Source organism: Salmo salar, chromosome 10 (genome assembly GCF_965601325.2).
Source record: "Salmo salar chromosome 10, fSalSal1, whole genome shotgun sequence".
In the NCBI taxonomy this organism is placed as follows: Eukaryota; Metazoa; Chordata; class Actinopteri; order Salmoniformes; family Salmonidae; genus Salmo; species Salmo salar.
The window spans coordinates 91,177,210-91,195,789 of record NC_138300.1 but is presented as its reverse complement, the minus strand read 5'-3'; positions in this window follow the sequence as shown (position 1 = coordinate 91,195,789).

The window sequence follows — 18,580 nt, the reverse complement described above, 5'->3', positions numbered from 1 at the left end:
AAGTCACCCGGTAAGATACAACTTGAGTAGAAGTCTAAAAGTATTTGGTTTTAAATATACTTGTAATGAGTACGATGGGAGACAGAGTGCTGGTTTTTAAGCGCAGGACGCAGCAAGGGTTTTTAAGTAAAGGACCACAGGAGGAGGCAGGTAGCTGGCTCCAGGGGCAAGCAGAAGGTCATACACAGGGACTCCGAAAAAGTAACAGTACAGGCAGGGAAAAGGCTAATAGCGTAGTCCGGGAGAGGAGGCAAAAGGTTGATGACAGGAAATCTGATAGGCAAAAGTACAGGCAGGGAATAGGCAAAAAGGCATCGTTAGTGAGGATGGCCAAAAACTACGGTGTACAGGAGGACTAATATAGAAATAACAGCACTCCGAATAGAATGTGTATCAAAACAAACAATACCTCACAATGATGTGGTGCAAAGAGCTGAACTAAATAGTGTGTGTAAATGACATATAGGTATGTGAACAGGTGATCAGAATTCAGGTGATTGGGATCTGGAGAGTGAGCTGCGTTCAGGGGATCTATGTGTTTGAGAGTGTGACTTGGAAGCAGACGTTACAATACTTAAGTATCAAAGGTAAATGGAATTGCTAAAATGTACTTACGTATCAAAGCAAAAGTACAAGTACAAATATAAATAATTTCACATTCCTTGTATTAAGCAAACCAAATTGCACAATGTTATTGTTTTTCAATCTACAGATAGCCAGGGACACACTCCAACACTCAGACATCATTTACAAACGAAGCATTAGTGTTTAGTGAGTCCGCCAGATCAGAGGCAGTAGGGATGACCAGGAATGTTCTCTTGATAAGTGTGTGAATTGGACCATTTTCTTGGCCTGCTAAGCATTCAAAATGTAACGAGTACCTTTTCAGTGTCAGGGAAAATGTATGTGGTAAGGCCATTGAGTTGAACGATGACACCTTTGCCAATGTTGCATCCATCAGTCTACCAACAATCTCCCTCCCTTTGAAGAGACACCAGGTATCTATAAAACACATTTACTTGGTGCCTTTTTGAGAGAAACAACAACCGTGTGAAACAACTGCGATCCGAGTATGTTCAGGTATAGCACTATATACTGTATTACTGTTACTGTTACTACTTCTCAACGTGATCACCTTTACACCCCGTAGGCTTAGCTTCTCAAAGTGATCACCTTTACACCCCGTAGGCTTAGCTTCTCAAAGTGATCACCTTTACACCCCGCAGGCTTAGCTTCTCGAAGTGATCACCTTTACACCCTGCAGGCTTAGCTTCTCGAAGTGATCACCTTTACACCCTGTAGGCTTAGCTTCTCAAAGTGATCAACTTTACACCCCGTAGGCTTAGCTTCTCAAAGTGATCACCTTTACACCCCGTAGGCTTAGCTTCTCAAAGTGATCACCTTTACACCCCGTAGGCTTAGCTTCTCAAAGTGATCACCTTTACACCCCGTAGGCTTAGCTTCTCAAAGTGATCACCTTTACACCCCGTAGGCTTAGCTTCTCAAAGTGATCACCTTTACACCCCGTAGGCTTAGCTTCTCGAAGTGATCACCTTTACACCCTGCAGGCTTAGCTTCTCGAAGTGATCACCTTTACACCCTGTAGGCTTAGCTTCTCAAAGTGATCAACTTTACACCCCGTAGGCTTAGCTTCTCAAAGTGATCACCTTTACACCCCGTAGGCTTAGCTTCTCAAAGTGATCACCTTTACACCCCGTAGGCTTAGCTTCTCAAAGTGATCACCTTTACACCCCGTAGGCTTAGCTTCTCAAAGTGATCAACTTTACACCCCGTAGGCTTAGCTTCTCAAAGTGATCACCTTTACACCCTGTAGGCTTAGCTTCTCGAGTGATCACCTTTACACCCCGTAGGCTTAGCTTCTCGAAGTGATCACCTTTACACCCCGTAGGCTTAGCTTCTCAAAGTGATGCTTTGACAGATGTAATCTTTACCACATGAGTAATGTCAGTCAGTACTAGTGTGACTTCAGGGGCAAAAGACAATGGAAGCAATGCCTTTGTTCTCTGTCTCCAGACATTACATAACTAATGTACACAGAGCCCTGGGTAAATGTCATGTTTTCTTGCCTTATGGGACACTCAAGAGAGAGCTTAAATTCATGCATCTTGACTTGAAGATGCATTGAAGGTTACACTATTGATATGACACAAAACATGAGTGGATCATGAGTTCAGTCTGTGAAACCCTTTTCTCCAACTCACCCTAGCTAGCACTCAGTCACTTGGGGGTTTTGTTGTTGTGTTCAGTATTGATCACAAGCTTGTTTGCTTTCATTAAGGAAAAAGATGGGAATGAAGTGCATTTAGCAAAAACAAAAGATGCTCATTAAGCATTTGTCCCTCTGTATTTTGTGGTTACATTTTGCTCAATTTACTTAGTTACTGCACCATAAGGGTAGGGAAGAAGCGAATCCTTAAACGATTATTATTGTACATACAAATGGGTCTTTATTTCTCTGTTGTGGCACATAATTGCATATATGTTGTTTTGTTTATCATTGCATGCCTCATGTAATCTACTGTGTGGTGAGGAACCCCTTCATTGTCCTTCTTTAGTCACGCTCACTCATGTGTGTCTGCGTCTTCTCCCATAGGAACCCATTATTTTCCTTTACATGCAAGAGCTCACTGGATTGTGCATCATACTCACTGAGGGACTTGACACTTGTTTTGTAGAGCTCATGCATTTGTACAGTCTGCTCCTGTCTAGTGCAGGGGTGCTTCTCATTTTGATTGCCCGACTCAATGTGAAAGCGTTCATATTGAAAGTCACATGTTTGGAGAGAGCATGAAGGGTTATACTGTGGGAGAATGTGGCATAAAGGCAGGGATACCTCATCAAGCATTGGCTTGATTTTCCAAAATCACAACAATTTGATGATGAGATTAGATCTTGTTTGCACCTGTCACCTATTCATTTCGTAATTGTTAGAGTGTGCAATTGCTTGTAGCCATCTGCCTCCTGTGTCTGCATTTGGGTCTCGCATAGTGTCATGATAGTACCTATTTAAAAGCTATAATTTCTTTTGTAGCTGGCGACATATTTCATTTTTTTAAAGTCGCTCTCATGCTAGAAAAGGTTGGAGACTCCTGCCCAAGGTGATGACTTTCTCTCAGTAGTTTCATGGCACATTGAGTCTCCATCTATTTGACTGGGAGTCACATAATCAGTTCTATTTTAGATCTTTTTTTACTTTTACCCCTTTTTCTCCCCACAACCAAGTCACACTGCTTCTTGACACAATGCCCGGAACAGGGACACCCGGAACCCAGCTACACCAATGTGTCATAGGAAACACTGTGCACCTGGCGACCGTGTCAGCGTGCATTGTGCCCAGCCCACCACAGGAGTCACTAGAAAGCAATGGGACAAGGACATCCCTGCCGGCCAAACCCTCCGCTAACCCGGACGACACTGGGCCAATTGTGCGCTGCCCCATGGGTCTCCTGGTCACAGCCGGCTGCGATAGAGCCTGGATCTCTAGTGGCACAGTTAGCAACTGCGATGCAGTGCCTTAGACCACTGCACCACTCGGGAGGCCTCCACATAATCAGTTCTAACATAGAACATACTGTTCACAATACAATACATTTTAGTATTTTTTTTTTACCCTCTTCATTTAAAGTATCTAAAGTGCACTGCTAATCAGAGTTTGCGCTCATTATTGTTAATCAACAAGAACTTCAGTGACTTAACATTTTTTTTGTTTTAGTAATTGTTTTACTTTATTCAAAGTATTGTTATATGAATTTATTTTCTGTCATTATGATCTGTTTGATACATTTTTTCCCACTTAAAGAAACATGGTTTGGTTCTAAGCCACATTCAATTACCAAGTATGTATTATTGTTGTCTCTGTTCTATGGAAATACTATGTCTGAATAGATATGAAGGGAAAATGAAATTCGGAGTCTGAGTCTCCACACCCCCACTGAATAGCAGTCTCTCCAATGCTTTGATTTCAGCTATGAAATTATAATTTGAAAAAAAATATGAAGGGAACATATTGTACTCATTCAAATCTAACTTTGTTCCCCCAAACTGGAAGATTGGATTTTCTTTATTAAATTAGCCCTCTTGTTCACACACTCAAGGGGGCCATTGGCTCAAGGCAGTGAGAAAAATGTCTGGGTTTTGGGGTGCAAGGCTGGCATAATGCTGGTTTGTGAAGAGAATGAAATGTTTTGTTCTGGTGGTGCCCTTCTGCAAGAAAGGGTCCATTTGGACTCCCTTTTTTTAACTGGCCGTCCCTGCTTTCTTCTGTGCTCCTCTGTGTTGTGCCAGCTTCAGCCCTGAGCCTCTCACCGAGAGACAGCTTTGATGTGGCCCCGCTGGGCCGCCGCCCCCCCCTGTGATCTGATTGGTGGATGGTTGGCGGGGCGATGTGGGAGTGGATGGGGGATGAAAGCGCGCGGGGCAGTGAGGGGGCACCTGCACACAGAGCCTGGCCTGTGTGGCTCCTTCATCTTCAACCGCTTCCCCTGACCGCCGGCTGAACTCCCGTGTCAGCGACCATCACACGGTCGCTGTGACCTCTCCATCTCTGCCTGCCTCTTTCTCTCTATTCACTCGGTCTGTCTCTGTCTCTCTCTCTCTACTCACTCAATCGCTCTGTCTGCATCTCTTTCTCATTCCTTCTCCGTCTCTCTCTCCGACTCTCTCTTTCCATATAAGTGTATTATGAGAGTGTAGTTGTCAGTTGACAGGTGTAGAATGTGCTGTGTGTTCAGCTGAAATATACAAGGTGAAACAATATGTTGCAAGAATATTTATGTCTGTGCTTCTGGAATTTAACTGGTCTTCATACAAGAGATCCCAGCATGTGCTCTGAACAAAATTAATATATTGCTAATATTACAGTTATAAAGCATTTACTTTGTGTTGGATCTTCATCTAATGTCATGTCATACTAATATTCCAGGAACACAGAAATCAGTTTCACTGTAAGGGTGTGGTAATGAAAATTGTAATGACAATTTTAAATATTTGACATATTAAGACAATATCCATTTAATGTGAAGCAGATGAACATTTGCCAACATCTGTCAAGTTTCAGCTGTAGGGCTGATTGATTTGCCACTCTTGACCTCTGTGGGAATTTGATTAACCATAAAATGGTGCATTATGTCACCCCTATTAGGACCATTTAGTATTGCCAGAAGGTCAGAGCAAAAAATACCTCTTTTTCACTTTTATTGAGATGTCTCAGCAATAAGGGCACTGTTTCAGTACAGCTGTATGCCAAGAAGGCACAATCAACTACAATGAACTCCTCTGTGCCATCACATTTCAGACGTTTCAGTGTGTCCAAAAGAATATGTGATGCGATTTCTTAAAAAGAAAAAGAAGAAGAAAAGAAAAAAGGAATGTTGCAAGTTGATAATCTCAAATAAATTATGTTTAGTTTGAGTAACATGATTATAAATTAATTTTGGTTTATCATGTTTACATATGCTGGATACAGTATTTTGGATGTAAATTAAAAATGATCACATTTTAAGGCCAGAAGAAAAACTTGTGTCTCTGATTTGAAGAGTTTGTGAGAACCTGAGAAACAGTTTATTTTTCCCACTTACGGCAGTACTGTTGAACTAATACTTCAGAGGCTTGCGACAATGCATTGTCTATTAGGCTGAGATGATAGTTGTGTATAGATTTACTGCAGTGTGTCTGTATGTGTGGGGTTGTCCAAATAATGTGCTGTATTTTCTGCTAGACCGGGGTCCTGACCTTACTCTCGTATGCTGCCGGTGTGCACCAATGTCCCAGGTCTCAGGGAACACTATATGACTATGATCCCTCTGCTTTTTAGAGCCGTTTGGAGAACAGAGATCTGAGCTGACCCTGTGTAAATGCAGTTGTTGCAGAGGGGACCTGCTTGTAAATGAGGGTCATGGTTCAGGTGCTAGAGGTCACAGGGGTTGGACCTCTTTGTGCATGAGGGCGCCTCAGTGCCTGCCTCCTCTTCGACCTCCTTTTGCTGAACGTGCATTCGATTGTGTTAGGGCCGATAACGTATGGAGCTCAATGGCAACAGAGTCACCTCTGGGCCCAGCGAGATGTGAAAGGTGACAGGCAGCAGGATCTAAGCCAATAGACCTCAAAGAGCATCTGTCAGATGTCTCAGACAGAAGTGTGTGCTCAGCAGTCACAAAGCACTCTTTAAAAGAGACATGGTGATTGTATAGATGGACAGGTGGTACCTCCCTATTGTCTAGCGCTGAGTTTTGTTTAACCTTTTACTACATCCCATGTTACTTTGTTGTTTACCTTTCCCCCATTAAGCTTGGGAGATCTTTCAAACACTCATTTATTCTGACGCTAAAGTTTCAGCTGATACATTTCCATGTCATTTATCTATTGTTTCCTTCTTATACCTAACTACCTGTCCAGACGTTCAGTGGGAAGAGCTTGAAGGAATTGCCAAAGGACGTGTGAAAGTGCTGCACTTCTGGCCGCGCAAGAGAATTTCAGAGCAAAGCGTCAGGACTCACAGCACTTAGGCCCAGTCCCAAAGGCTGTGACTGGCGCAGTGGGGCCCACATTAGCTCAGCCACATCTCTCTGAAATGGACTCGCCTGAGCGGAATGAAGCACATAAGGCACCTTGCACACCATGCCAAGGGCTTTATCAGGCACAGATCAATGGGCGCCTGCATTCTCTCAGAGCGCCCGAGCCACAAGGGCAAATACAGTATCTTGGGAGGTGGCGGAAGTCATACTGTATATAGGCTTAGGGCTGTGTATGTGTGTGTGTGTCTCGCCTGCTTTAATCAGGTTGTCCAACAGCAAACACTGGGCTGTCAAGTGAAGCGTTTCAGGCGGCAAAGCCTTTCAGTCAGGACAAAAGGTGGGAGAAGCCGTGGGACTGCATGGCCCAACCCTCTCATTCGCTGAATGCTCCTCAGTTCTCCAGTGGAGCTCAAAAGGCCTTTGCCCTTCCAGCTGTAAAATTGGCTGACAGGGAGCCTCTAAAGCCCCCCACTCATAGATGAGTCCACACAAACTGCTGCATTTACTCAGGCTGATTGAGTCCTGAAGCAACCAAGCTTTTCATCAGGATGATATTTCACCCAGGTAGCGACTGAAAATTAAACATTACTTCAGGGCCTGTTTTGGCAAATGTTGTGATGATCATGATTAGATTATAGCAGCATTGTAACCAAAGCTATCCATTGTTACATAGTTTATGCTAATCAATTAACAACATATCAAAAAGCATATATTAGCTATGTATGATAAGCTTCCATTAAGTCTGGTAAAGATCTATTTTAGATAATCAGACAAAATTAAATCATACTAATTGAGGTGATGTATCTACAGGACCAAAGCTGAGTGATACACGTTTCCCTGGAAAACACATTGAAAAAATATTGATTTCCAGAAAAGATGTATCTCTGAAACCATAGGGACGGCCTATTAACAGAATGAAGAGGAAAGAAAAATCAATGGTTATGTCCAAGTAGATTTCCGTCTTCTTGCTAGCTATTATAATAGTGTGGAGCCTGAAAACTCTCTCAGCCTGTCATGATGGTGGCTATGTGAAAGCAAACACAGCCATTAGTTTCTCATAATGTTGATATTTGGTAGCATCTTGTTAGCATGTAGTTCCTCGAAGGCCTTTAATTCTGTGATGTAGAATCTGTGTGCGAAAATACACTAAAGTGCATCCTTTGGAAATTGACACTGATAAGAAAGATTACAGCAAAAGGACTGCTGATTAGAATAGGAGGCGGCCTCCTCGAGCCATTTGCAAATGTATGAAATTGGCTAACGACAAGGTCGTGGCCGTGGGCACCAGGACACTGAGCAGTACAGAGGAGGAGATCTGCACTCGGCACAGAGCACCAACAGTCAGGGCCTCGCCATGTTGTTGACATGATTCCTAGGACTCTCCTTTCATCACGGCCGCTGCCACTCTCTGTCAGGAGGAAAGAGAAAGGATTGTAACTTTGGCCCTATTGTTTAACATCTCCCAAAGACGGAGGACACAGAAATTATTCTGAAGAGCAGAAGACACACGGTGGAAAATGACCTTTAACTGCACTTCCTTAGCTGAATCTCATCCAATTAGAGCACTGTATATTTTCCCTAATAGCGGCTGATGAGGCAGGGCCTATGAGCAAGCACGCCCGACCGGCGTTGCTATGCAGCGAGATGGCTGCTTAGCACCGGAGGAGCGCTGGGGAATAAGTGAGCAGAGAGCTTTAATTTGATAGGGTTAGAATCCTGCAGGCTCCAGGGTTGGGGGTCATCAGGAGCTCGTCTCACACTGAATATGAAGAAATCACAAGTAAATTGCTTACATCTGCTGCCGGTGGCTGGGAGGGCTATGATTGGTTCCCAGAGGTGTGCACCATCTCACGCGGGCAGCGGAAGGGGGCCTTGGTGCAAAGAAGGCTTGTAATTTGAGTAATTCTGCATTAATAGATGTTAAAAAATCATTGGACCAGCTGGTTTGAAAAGCAGAGCCTTTATGAAATGCTTGTGGATCACGGGGGTGTTTTTTCCACCTTCTTCTTTAAATGTCTCTGCTATTATCACTACAGCCTTTTGCAAGTGCTCTCTCTCTCTCTCTCTCTGATGGAGGAGATGATGTGGTGCATATGCAATATGTCAGACAGGAAAGTAGATAAATAAGGCAAACAAAACTGCCATGTGAAAATGACTATCCATCAACATTGTCCAAGGCCTGGAATGAAGAAAAACAGCTTGTAATATTACTGCTCATGAATAATGCTACTGGGGTTTGAAGTTCAAGATGCAGCATATTGCACTCCCCACGTTTGTCTTTTCCACATATAGAATGTATAGGTACCCAACCACCTCCTCCGTAATTGCAAAACCATTAAATATGTTTTTGTTTGTGTTAGTAACTTTGATAGATACAGGCATGCCTTTAGTGAGGAGTAGTTACTTTAAATGTTTTATTTGGATTCAATCACAATCAAGATATTTTGTGGAGCTACAAATCTATTTCCTCTAACCATACAACACTTGCCGGGCGCTCATATTTCTCATCATAGCCTTTACTTTGGGATTGTGTCCAACAGAAAATTAGACAGGCTGTGAATTATCACAAATGCTCTGGCAAATGACACTCCATTGGTAGGTCTTTGTCATCAATTATGTGTCTATTAAGAAACAGTCAATCAGTCAATGTGCAAATAGCCAACCCTCCAATGGCTCAGCCATAGACAGGATGCTGTCAATAGCCCATCTGATATGATTTAACTGTGGAGGAACTAGGTGCTCACCTTAGTGGCTTCACAATCCCATTCACTATTGGGAAACCATCCTCTACTATTACTGATTTATTGACATTAAACAAAGATTTTTAATGAGGAAATTGAATGAAAATATATTATTTACATCAGACTCGTAGAGCCCCTCTCCTTATGTGGTCCTTATGACTTACTGATCACCACTTTGTAATATTCTGGAGAATGGATATGGGATTGAATTGCTTCTCTCTTTTTGCCCAGCCTGGTCTCATAGACATAGCAAACTAAAATCTGGGACACTGAAATTAGTATGATATGTTACGTTTGATTTGGTTACATAAGACAGAAGTTTACTTAAAGCAAAAACAAAAGGAGGGTGGTTGGTCAGGGTGGATGGGTGGGCGTATAATGTGAACATCTAGAAACCCAAATGTTGCATTTTAGAATCTCATTACAGACAACTTTAGCATTTTAGCTAATTAGCAACATTGCAACTACTTAGTACATTTTTTTTAGCTACTTTGCAACTACTTAGCATGTTAACTAACCCTTCCGCTAATGCTAATCTTAACCCTTTAACCTAACTCCTAATCCTGACTAGCTTCAACCCTAACCTTAATCCTAACCTTAACCCCTAAACCTAACCCCTAGCCTAGGTAATGTTAGTCTTCCCTGTGGCTCAGTTGGTAGAGCATGGTGTTTGCAACGCCAGCATGGTGTGTGCAACGCCAGGGTTATGGGTTCAATTCCCACGGGGGGCCAGTATAAAATAAAAAAAATTAAAAATGCATGAAATGAAATGTCCAATTGCTCTGGATAAGAGTGTCTGCTGAATGACTAAGATGTTAGCCAGCTAACTAAAATTAGTGTTAGCCACCTAGTTAATGTTAGCCACAAAAAATGTGTAATTTGTAACATATCATAGAAATTGTAATTCATAACATACACTACATTTACATTTAAGTCATTTAGCAGACTACAGACTACTACTATACACTACATGACCAAATGTATGTGGACACCTGCTTGTAGAACATCTCATTCCAAATTCATGGGCATTAATATGGACTTGGTCCCTGCTTTGCTGCTATAATAGCCTCCACTCTTCTGAGAAGGCTTTCCACTAGATGTTGGAACATTGCTGCGGGGACTTTCTTCCATTTAGACACAAGAGCATTGGTGAGGTCGGGCACTGATGTTGGGCGATTAGGCCTGGCTCGCAGTTGGCGTTCCAATTCATCCCAAAGGTGTTCGATGGGGTTGAGGTCAGGGCTCTGTGCAGGCCAGTCAAGTTCTTCCACACCGATCTCGACAAACCATTTCTGTATGGACGTCGCTTTGTGCACAGGGGTATTGTCATGCTGAAGCAGGAAAGGGCCTTCCCTAAACTGTTGCCACAAAGTTGGAAGCAAATAATAATCTAGAATGTCATTGTCTGCTGTAGATTTCCCTTCACCAGAACTAAGGGGCCTAGCCCGAAACATAAAAAACAGCCCCAGACCATTATTCCTCCTCCACCAAACTTTACAGTTAGCACTATGCATTCGGGCAGGTAGCGTTCTCCTGGCATCTGCCAACTACAGATTCATCTGTCAGACTGCCAGATGGAGAAGCGTGATTCATCACTCCAGAGAACGCATTTCCACTGCTCCAGAGTTCAATGGCGGCGAGCTTTGCACCACTCCAGCCGCTGCTTGGCATTGCGCATGTTGATCTTAGGTTTGTTTGCGGCTGCACGGCCATGGAAACCCATTTCATGAAGCTCCCGATGAACAGTTATTGTGCTGACGTTGCTTCCAGAGTCCGTTTGGAACTCGGTAGTGAGTGTTGCAACCGAAGACAGGCGATTTTTACATGCTATGTGCAAGGCGGTCCCGTTCTGTGAGCTTGAGTGGCCTACCACTTCACGGCTGAGCCGTTGTTGCTCTTAGACGTTTCCATTCCACAATAACAGCACTTACAGTTGACTGGGGCAGCACTAGCAGGGAAGATATTTTACAAACTGACTTGTTGGAAAGGTGGCATCCTATGACTGTGCCACGTTGAAAGTCACTGTGCTCTTCAGTAAGGCCATTCTACTGCCAATGTTTGTCTATGGAGATTGCATGGCTGTGTGCTCTATTATATACACCTGTCAGCAACGGGTGTGGCTTAAATAGTCTGATCCACTTATTTGAAGGGGTGTCCACATCCTTTTGGATATATAGTGTATCATACGAAATGGATGATGTACATCCACAAATCAGTACATACCATAGCAAACGTAACATATCATACTCATTTTGGTGTCCCACATTTTTGTTATTATGTTACGTCTATCCCTGAGTCCAGGTTGTTCTGCCCTACAGCATTTGAAGCAGCAGCAGCAGTACATTTGACTAAATAAAAACGCAAATTGGATGTCTGGCAGACTAATTTGATTTCCGAAAAGCTGAAACCGAGACCCTGTTAGCTACCTCGAAAGATGGACACTAATATTATGTTCTCACTTTGTAACTGCAGTTTTAGTGGGTATCCCTTCCCAATCAAAACAACTGCCTCCAAAACATTATTGCATTATGTTACCATTTTGAACCAAATGACTGTGAACTGGCTCCGCTTCATCGGAGAAGTCCATGCACAAACACATTGCAATTACTGCTGCCTGACTCCTGTTTCATAGAGTCCAACTGTCTGTGTGAGGTAACTCACCAACTCTAGATAATGGACTGTGTTGGAATATCATCTTTGTACCTGTCAAGTCCATTACTAAAGATTATTGACAGTGACATGGAGTTAGACATTTTGCTGCCTATTGAAACTAGAATGCAAATGATTTCAACCAAGTCTAATTCTTCTCTCACAGTCATAACTCAGAAGTCAGAAGTGCTATTTATACACTTCAAGATTATTTGTTGTATTTTTAGAAACCATTATTCTGCTGCGACATCTGTCAACAGAGGATGAAAGAAGAAAAGAAGTCTGGCTGCTTTATAAGAGTGCTGATGGGTCTGCAGCGTTCACATCTTCTCCCTGTCAAGAACAATATCCTTATTAACCAGTGAGCTGGTAGCCTTTATTCAGGTTTTGACATAAACCAACTAGGTTATCAAATATGGTAACTCAATTTGACCATAGGTCACACTGATAACGTGTTTGTAAGACATTATTTCATGACATACAATGCATTTCGTTTTCCTCAGCCAGCGCTTAGGTAGATAAAGTACTGTATGCATTTTCAATATTCCTGTGCTCAGGAGACTCTTTATGTCCACTATATAGATTAGTGTGCCTCTGCGTGAGCTGAAGGAAGACCTGATAGTCCTCACCATTCTCCATAATTGCCATGACAGACTCACTTAGGCTGCTCCTCCGTCCAACAGCATTATTGACGTGGATATATCTCAGCATCTTTGTGGTGGGGAGAGAGGGCCTTCCAGTCCACCATAATGGCTGGATATGTACAGTGTGGAAAGGAAACCATCCTTTTATAATGATAGGTAGAGAGTATTCCACTGGGACATCTTTTAAGAAGGAAAGGGATTAGATAAATTAGTCACATACTCCAAAGTCATGCGACCATTTTGACGTTTCTTTGAAAATATTTACTGTATGCAATATTCATGAAACGGTTTGTGAGAAAGCCAGATGATAGTAATCATCAAATAAGAAACCAACTTCAAGATATCCCGTTCAAATGCACAAAAAAAGGATTTTGACCAAAACTTGTTTTCCTCCATCTGTCAAAGACTCTCCCTATTAAGCAGAAGGCACCATTACTCTGATTCCCACTTGATATACATTTTTTATGTCTAAATGTTACCCATAACCTTGTTGCTTAAGTGATTTGTTAGGGAAAATAAATACATAATAATTAAAAGAGGAGGTTTGTTTGGCTCATGAATCAGCAGTGGGCTGTGATGGCTGTAGCTCCAGCTGAAGCTGAGGCTGAGGTAGCTAGCTAGCTCAATAAGCCTGCTTTCCTCTTCAATGTTGGGCCATGGTAATGAGAATATCTGTAGGTCAATGGGGGTTACTCAGTCTTCTTCAACAGGAAATTAGCTTTTGGTGGGCTGTGTTCCCAAGGTAATGAGCAATGTGTGTGTATTTAATCTTAGCTAATATTGTTATAATAACTAAATGAATTATTAAAAACAAGCAAATAGCTACATTCTGAAGACCACCAATGTAAGGGGGATCCATGGATGCTGCGTTACCCTACCATTTCTATCAGTACAGTGAAGCTTGGCTGTGAAGTAGAATAATTATGCTCACTTGGAGAGCAGGGTCAGACAATGCCTACGTTGATCAAACGTTACCGTGGATTTACCACAGGTCTAAAGAATGGGGGCCATGGTCTCTGAGCAACTAGAACAAGACCTCCGTTTTCTGGGGTCAAAGGTCATGGTTATGTTTGCAAAGCCCATCTTTACTATTTGTTATTCTTTAGGTTTAGAAAATAAATACTCATTACCAGAGTGCAATTTAATTGTAAATCATATCAAATGTGAGGCAGTTATTTTTTTAAATACTTATATAGCTCAGTTTATTCATCTTTCCTCCCACACACATATAACCAGTCCAGTTCTAATCTGTTTCTTCTTTTTGACCATTGCAAGGTCATCATTTCCTGAGCATCTATTGTCATGTAGTATAGTGAGGACTATGAATCTAAAGTCATAATATGCAAATGTATTCTCCGTATTGTATAACCACATGCATCTGGCATGATTGGGTAGTGAGGGACAAATTGTTCTCGGCCAAGACGTTTTGCGACTCAGCAAAAGCTAATGCTGATCTTCTTAATAGCACAGCTCTGTTCACATCTCCATGATAAAGGTGAGCTTCGAAAGAGAGAGGAGAAGGTGATTGAATTGCAAAATGAAGAGCCCCCTTTTGCACTGAATAATATTTTCTCCTTTATGCATATAGAGACGAGCTGGACACACTTCATCCAGAAATCACAGTTGAACAAATGCAACTGTTTGGTCCAAGATGGTGTAAATACTTTATTCATATGATGCTAATTTCACCCTGTCATTTTGATCACGTCATTCTCTCTGGAAAATTGCAATTAAGTTTTGAGAGATAAAACATGCCAACTGCTCTGCATTTCAAGGCTTGATTGGACTATCAGCCAGTCAGTATGCCGCTGTGGTTTTCATCACTGTTAATTGATCCTTTCTTTAATTAATCTGGAAAGGAAAACCCATATCTCTATCCTGTCTGATGGTCTCCTCTGTCCGTCATAACATAATAAAGGCCCTATCCTACTGTTAGTTACTCTGCCTTAGCCCCTCGCTCTGGCACTCCGCCAAATGTACTATTTATGGGGCGCCTATCTAAAGGCAGGCTCTGCTATATGCACTTCAACGTCTGGGTTCATTAACAATGCTTTAGCTGGTTACTTTTCATTTGCATGCAGTCACCTTAGTATGCCTTTAATAAGGATGTGTGGGTTAGTGGTATTCCAAGCTTCAGACCCACAAATCGCTTGAGCACTGGGCTTCCAACTTCTCTCTCTCTCTCTCTCTCTCTCTCTCTCTCTCTCTCTCTCTCTCTCTCTCTCTCTCTCTCTCTCTCTCTCTCTCTCTCTCTCTCTCTCGCCATCAGATCCTGCTTCCTCTCTTCTTCCGCACTGCGTTTCTCGGCCCACATACTTCATGTGTTAGAGGCACCAATGAGGTTTTCTTTTACAATCATACTGGTACCTCTATACAATCATACAGCCACTGCTTTTACTCAGATGTGTCTCATGCAATCTGGTGGTGCATAGTCCATCACTAGCACCATAATCATCTCAGATACAATCTTCCTTCAAGAGTAAACTTGTCAGTCTTAAGCCATTTGAGCTTTCCTGGGGCAAAATGATTAGCCAACATTCAGCTAACTTCAGTATCACTGAATGTATTCTTTACATCATTGTCCTCTATTCTGGAGCCATAGTATTTGGAACAGTAGGTGACTGAAACTTGAATATGATACTATATTATTTCAGATTCATAAGACATCGGCTTACCTGAGGCATTTTTCCAACTGGTTTCTTTGTTCAATGTAATTGTCTCAGTTCAGGATTTTCAGGATGTTCACAGCGCTACTATGATTTTGACAGCGGTACAGTACCTGTTATAATGATTACTCGTAGGAGGTGTCAAATAAGGTCTTAGCCCTTGGGCTTTTTGCAATGAAAGTGTGGTTCTTTTTTTGTGGACGCAGTTAAACTTACAATAGGACCATAAAGCGTTTTCCCCCAACAAACTGTAACGAAATGGATGGGAGGCAGCTGAGAAATGAACATGTAAGTATCTGTTTCTGTCTAATTAAATCCGAGGGCAGTCTCAGACCTGCTACTGCCAAGAGCTGGATCCACAGAGCTACTGCCTTTTGTGGTAGCATACTGCCACCTATAGCTCAAATCACAATACTCACCGTAAACATAAACCTTTGTCTGTCTGTCTACTGTCAGATTACTGAGGAGGCAAGTTAGGTGGTGACAGATACCTGATTTCAGTGTCATCAGTCAGCTGGTAAGATAAAGCATTCTTTTTAAGATCACATATCTCTTTTGATGCTTCTTTATCACTATTTATACAACATACACCTGTAATAACACTAATCCTCAGAACAGGGGATAATGCAACTTCACCTCCTTATCTGCTATGATATGAGAGTGAATTGTGTTTTCTTAGTGTAGGGTTTTGTGAAGCCACATTAGTTGTTTGCTCCTCCTGAGAACAAAGGAGAAGAAGAGGCAGCTGGAGGAGCAATTGTTGTCCATCAAGGGCTATTGAGAGTTCAATTATTTATCTTGTGAAGTGTTCCAAGGATGTGGTCAGCTCATCAGGGTCATAATGCACACAGAGAGAGGACATGTGCATGAGGCAAGGGGAGTAGGATGTTGTTGTAGTTAGTGAAAAAAAGGCAAAGCGTTTCCACATCCCCGATCCTCCCACGGTTCATGCAGTGGTTGTGAGGAAGTCTTGGACTCGCCACCTACGCTCCTCACATCTCAGCTGGTGAGCTGTAGCAAGACTTTAGTGGTTATCTCTCTGACTTTATTCAGCTGTTTAAGACAGCAGTACAGACAGGCAGACAGTATCACTGTACTAACATAACACAGCATGATGTACACCCAGTGATTTAGAGGATAGTCAATGTGAAAAGTATAATCAATGCCATATTGGTTTTATTGTCATTATTAGATCATTTGTTCTTTAGGCCTCTTTGCTTGTATTTGTAGATCAGTGGTACAACACATTTTCCTAGCCAGGATTCTGAAGGTTTATGAAAATGAGTCTTTGTAGCTGCCCTACTTTCAAAATGTTCAAAGCACATCTGAAAAATGAGAGTGAATTGTATAGGAGTATTTATAATTTCTCTGTTTCAGAATCCATCACCAATCTGTTCATAGCAAATTTCACCTTCAAATTTACAGTTAATGTCCATCTATTGCTCTCGGTGAAATGGACTGGGAGATTTAAGAGAAGTGACAGATTTTACACTGAACTCAATAATCCATAAAGCCGGTTTTGCTTAAGTCATTGTGCGGTGCTGTGAGTATGTTAACACCATTAAATCACCTCAAATGTCTTAGTGATTCAATCTTTTTCACAGTGGACGACAAGTGAATTGAATTCCCCCAAAGTGTCTGTCCATTTCCTGTCTGTGTGTGACGAGCAGCGAGGCTGCTGGGAGAAGCTCAGATTCACTTTGTCTTTCAATTTTTTTTTTACACAATTACAAAATGTGACAGCACATATTTCTAATATAAAGATTTGGAACTTAACTGCCCAATTTGTGTCATTGCAATGCTCAAAATATAAAATTTCAACCTTCAATGACTGCAGCACCAAATGAGGTTGAAAACGTATTCCAGAATAAACACCATACTTTCATCAACCAATGCACTTTACCATAACTAATTAATTTTAGCCCAGAGCGATGTATTATCTTTTCTCTCATCCAGACAAGTAGTATTTATCCTCTCCATTTTTAAGAGCAGACAAGATTCATACAATCCCCAAATGCTGCTCCTCACCCAGCCACCCACCCAGCTGCTGCCCCAGCCTTGGCCCAGCCTGTCAGTGGTACTCTATAGCACGGCTGCGCTTAGTGGCCGTGACTCCTTGACCTGCTTTCCCGCTGCTGTGGCGACTCCTGCGTGAATAGCTGCTGGCGCCTCTCTGTGGCCTGTCTCCCAGATCAGGACACAGTCTGAACACATAGAATGGGCTCTAGCACCACGCACTGTGGATAGTCTTTGATTGGGTTATTTTACTATGCGCCTCTTTATGTCGGCCTGTTTCTGCTCTGCTTGACAATGCCCTCCAGGTCAGGTATGAGAATAACAATAGGCCTCTCCTATGTTCCTCAAAGACTGTATTGTTCCATTAGCATGCTTCATTCTTTCAATGCTAACAGTCGGCATGAATAAGGATTATGCGAGAACGCAGACAGAGATATAGGCCTATACTGTTTAGATTTCTTTTCAGAAAGAAGTGCATCAAATGCATCCCTTTGACCATCGTTTATACAATGGACTTGCAAACGGGGATGGATGTAAGGAATGTATGCGTGAGAATGAAATAGAAATCGGCCTCAAAATGACGCGGGGACACAGCATGCAAGTGTTTGAAAGCCTATGTAAAGGTCCAGTCAGTGACCTCTAAATGCCAAACTAAATATGTCTGTAGCCATAATAACTTTTATAATTTCAATGATGATGATACCATTGCAAGTCTCTTATGCACAAGCACTTATCATCTGTGATGGAAAGCTATCCACCATCTCAGTACCATATACATGGAGGGAGGCAGGGTAGACTAGGCTCTAGGCTGGGGAGCACTGATTCCCTCTGACAGTCTGGCTCTGCTTGCTACCTGCCTAATCCCTGGCTCTTTAAAATTGTGTTTGGAATAAACTGACTAAAGGGAATAGGGCTTCAGAGTGCTGAAGGAAATGGAGAGCTCTTTAGGTTTGATTGACAGCTCTTGTCAGTAAATCTTTCTCAGTAAGAGGCACCTGCCTCAGCCCTTGTGGAATCCACGTTCCAAAGCGAGGCGCAAAGGCGTTGTCTTAATTATCACCAGAAAAAAAGAAACACAATTAACAGTAAAGCGTTTAGGGTAGAGAGATTATTTACTGGGGCCCGTCCAGTGGAGACAGACGCTGGGCGCTCCTGGGAGACGGACATGTCCGTCAGCATGGGATGGCCAACCAATCCAATTAAATCTCAGATCTTTCAGCCGGTCAGCACAAGCCAACGGTGTTCATCATCCAACAATGACATTCCTTTGGTTTTTCATTTAAATCCAATGTGTTCTCAAGACAAAAGGGTTCTATTCAGTCCAAGACTAC